Genomic DNA, 4,861 nt, shown 5'->3' on the forward strand with positions numbered 1-4,861 from the left:
TGAATCTTCAAGATCATACTTCTTATTAACCAGTGACAAATCATTCAAGAGTTTGACAAATTTATCATATAAATCAATCAATGACTCATTAGCCTTTGAGTCAAAGTGTTCATACTCTTGAGTGAGTATTGTCTTCCTGTTCTTCTTAATCGTATCAGTTCCCTGACATCTTATTTCCAAGGCATCCCATATCTCCTTTGCAGTCTTGCAGTTTATTACCATGTTTAACATTACATTATCAATGGCACTATGCAGTAAGTGTCGTACCTTAGCATCCTTAGCAATTGATGCGATATCTTCAGCAGTGTAGTCACTCTTCTCCTTTGGTACTGACTTTGCTGCTTCACCTGCAACTGCAATAGCGAGCTTGGTTGGTTTGTGAGTCCCTTTCTTGATTCTATCAAGATATTCTGGATCTGTAGCTTCCAAAAACATAGTCATCCTCACCTTCCATATGGGATATTCAGATGATCTCAATATGGGAACTCTAATAGCCTCATATCGGCTATGGATTTGTATCTTTGGAGGTTCTTCAGTTTTGGTGGGCTTAGTTGGAGTTTCTACTTCAGACATGATTGTTTTTGGATCTTAAACTGTATGTATGTTAACAGATTGGCTCTGATACCACTTGTTAGGTCACACACACTGTAGAGGGGGGTGAATACAGTGTACAGCACAATCAAATCGAATTCTAATAACACAAGTAACAGAAAACAGACTTTATTCAAAGCAATAAGTTCTGTTATAGTATGGAACTGTCCTCTCTCAGTGATGAACAAATATCACGAGAGTTGCTAGGGTTACAATAAATAATCTTCTCGATAATGATAACACTTATAGTATAAACCCTATGTCTGTGTTTATATACTACACAGTTACAAGATAATCGCTAATTGATATGGAATATAATTCTGCTTCCTAAAATATATCAATCAGATATCTTTTCTTCCAAGTATTCTATTCTTCATGCATATCTCTTCTTACGTTTGTCTTGATCTTCTTTTCTTTTAATCAGCTGCCTTCCTTATCTGAATATTTCCTTTAAGTCCTGATATTATCTTCTGATAAATATCTCCTGAACCTTAAGTACTGATGACTTAAGTTCTGACTTCAGTATAAGTGCTGATTTCAGTTAAGTACTGATTTGTCCTGTTTAAGTAAGATCTGAAAACTAAACATAAATCATATTAAACATGACATTATCAAATATATCTAACACATACATTCTATCTTGGATTACATACCAAATTAACTTCATTTATATCTTCAAAACACATATATTAAAGCACATACTTCATCTTAATTTGAACAACAGCAAATAACAATAATATTCCATTCAACATTAAAGCTATAAATTACAAAAGTTAAGATACCAAATGTTTCTATTTCAAACTAAATTCAATAAAACTGCAACACATCAGTCACAAACTTCACCAAGCAAGATCTTGAACAAAAGTAACTGCAATTTGCAGTGATCACGGCATGAATTCCATATGTGTGACATGGTTAAATGTTCATTATAAAATTCACCTTCTTCACGGTACTTCTCCTTCACAGTCAACTCACAAAGTGAATACCAAATCTGTTCACCAAAAGGATTTTCTTCAATCATGTTTTTCGGGTCTTTATTTCTTGCATTTGGACAAAATTTTGAAAGCGGAAGCAAAGTATCTACATATGATATGTACCAGTACATATCCTCAAGCAAATGAACAATGTCTACTAACTTCGATTTAAGATCAACCATTCCAACAATATTAGACATTTCTTAACAACCTGATCTTTTTCATATGGTTTGTACACGGCTCTAAAAACATGTTAGGAATATGTGTATTAGTTTGATGATAAGTAAAACAAAACACTTAAGTAGAAATCTAGTGTTTGTAGCCTCAACGGATAAGACCATTCTGGTTATCCGTTGATGGAGTAGCTTTACTTAGAAATAAGTTTAGTATTGTAGCACATTTCAGTTTCTATATTTAATTTATAATTCTTAGATGTTGTGGGAAATTATAATTCATGTTGACTACTAGTGGATATGCAAATAGGAGGGCTAATTGTAAATATTTCATGCCTTGTAATTTTGTATAAATGAAGTAGTATCAACTGATAGATTAAAGGCCTTCAACGGATGAGAAACAAAGCTTCAACGAATGTCTCTACAGCTTCAACGGATAACATCTATCAACGGATGAGTGCATCAACGGATAAAGCTTCAACTAATAAAGCATCAACGGATGAAAGCTTCAACGGATGCTCAGTTCAATAGCAGTTGACAGTGATAATTCATAAGCTGACAGAGGCACATGGGTTGACAGAGACAATTGGAATATGGTAGCCTCTTGGAGGAATCAAGAAAATGCAGTATTTCCATTCCAGTACAAACAAGGAAGTATTCAAAGATTCACAGATTATCCTGGATTGCATTGGATAGAGAAATGAAGAAGAAACATATGAAGAACCTTTTTAATTGTATTTGTACTTTTGTCTTCACTTGTAAACTTGGTGATATATAAACCAAGTTGCAGCTAGTAATTAGATTGTGAATTTTTCCAGAGCTGTTTACAAAAATCCAGAGAGAAAATCATCTAGTTTGTACTAGGACGCAGCTGTGATCAATTCTTTGAATCACAGATTTTCTGAAATACACATCTCTGGTGGAACAACAAATCCACCAGAAAAGTTTTTGAAGCCTTTGTGTTCTTTACATTTGTGTCTTGAATATATATCTGTCTGCACCTGCTCAAAGCAATTCACACACAACTGTTCATCAAAACACTTAGCCTTTGAAACTGCTCAAAACTTGAAAAAGTTTTGAGATTTACATTCAACCCCCCTTCTGTAAATCTCATTGTTAGTTCATTGGGAATAAAAAAACACAAAACTAAAATAAGATGGAAAATGATTACCAGAGAGAAAAGAGAGAGTTTGAAGATTATGATCCACATTATTGCGCATGAAAAACATTTGAACCAAGTTATAAAACACAGCTTGCTCAATTTCAAGAGAAATGGCAAAACGAATAAAGCCATGGAATTGGTCACGCCTAACTTCTAGATAATGATTATGGTACTGGTATAGAGCATCCCAATTGAGCTTCTGCAACATCTCTTTAACTTGGATTCGGCTCGCTTTGGTGAAATAGGCCATCAACAACTTTCCAAACATGTGAAAGCTATCAAGATCGTGTATTATGAATGCAAACAATATAACCATAATATCAGTATCAATGGTGAAAATGTTAAAGTTTGCCATGATAAGGTGAGGTTAGTAATTTGATAATGAAGCATAATTAGAATGATAATTAATTATGCTAAGGGCTAAATAAAATTAATTACTCAAAATAACTATTATATATTTTAAGGCGGGCAAACTTGGAGTTGTTCAACTTTGTAGAAATGTAAAATGCTTTATGTATTCCAATTACTTGAGTTAACTGCATTAAATGTGAAGAAAAACTCTTCACTTTCTACCCTACTTTGTCATTCTTTAAAGATTTGTAACTTTAGAAATGCGTAATGATTAAATGGTAGTAACTTGGAGTACTGGAAAGTACTACTACATCATTATGACTTGTAATAATAAAAAAAATTGCCAAAATATTTTTGCCTTGTGGGAATAAACATAATCATTACTTTAATTGATAAACGTGCCAATAACAAAATACAACATTGTATGTAATCGAAAAATTTAGGAGTGGACAATGCATGTAACATCAAATCAAACATGTTTACACATTCACATATTTACTAAGTACAAAAATTATTTACATTGGTATATAGAACCAAACTGTACATTATTTTTACATATTTACATAAGTATTAAGTACATATATCTAATGAACAGGAACAAACACAAACAATTGTACATGCTTAGAAATTCACAACTACACCATCCTGAACTGGTTCAGGGTCATCAACTACACGATCTTGAAATCGGGCTTGTGCAGGACCAATACCTAAATCCATATTAAGAAATTCTTGAATGTTGTCAATAGGATGTGTTAGGTCCCAATGTGTTTGTAGAAGGGGGGTTGAATACAAACAGTACCAAATAATCGAATTAAATGCGGAATAAAAAATGTGAAACAAAATTCAAGTTAAATAAAAATATTATTAAACTTGAAAGGTGTTACAACAACTGTATCGATTACAAGGAATTAATCTCAAATTAATTATCACAAATTTAGAATAAATTCGACATGAACTTTTTCTATTTTTGCAATAATTAGAATCAAATGCTAAACGCGATTTGAGATTAAGTTCTAGGGATTTTAATCCGCTAGATTGTTACACAAGAGCAAGATAAAGATTTCTAGTGGATTGGATTTAACTTTACAATCTAGAAATTTAATCTTGAAGTATGCAGATGAAAAGATGAAATATTTCTTCTTGTTTTTCTTTTCTGCTTTGTTCTTGACTTCTGTGTTCTGGATTTTTTGAGTTGCTGCTTCTCTGCTTCTTTTTAATCAACAACCGAATAGAATTGAATTGGCATGACAATCCTATAGCTGGCAAGACTTTCGGTAGGACAATTGATTGAACTAGCAAGACAATCTGAATGAACTAGCATGACAATCAGAATGAACTAGCAAGACAATCCTTCTCCTAGTGTAACTTTCGGTGAGACTATTGAAAATGGCCTAGCATGACAATCGGTATGATAATCCTGATTGTCATGCTAGTTCATTTTCAATTGTCTTGTTGATTTAATGCAGATTTTAATCCAATTTAAATTCTGAAAATTCCTAAAATTAATTCAGAATTAATTAATCAATTAATTCAATTAATAAATAAATTATTCTTCGTAGATATAATTTATTTTCTTAATTAAATTAGATGACTTAATTAATTAATAGAGA

Source organism: Apium graveolens, chromosome 2 (genome assembly GCF_009905375.1).
Source record: "Apium graveolens cultivar Ventura chromosome 2, ASM990537v1, whole genome shotgun sequence".
Lineage (NCBI taxonomy): Eukaryota > Viridiplantae > Streptophyta > Magnoliopsida > Apiales > Apiaceae > Apium > Apium graveolens.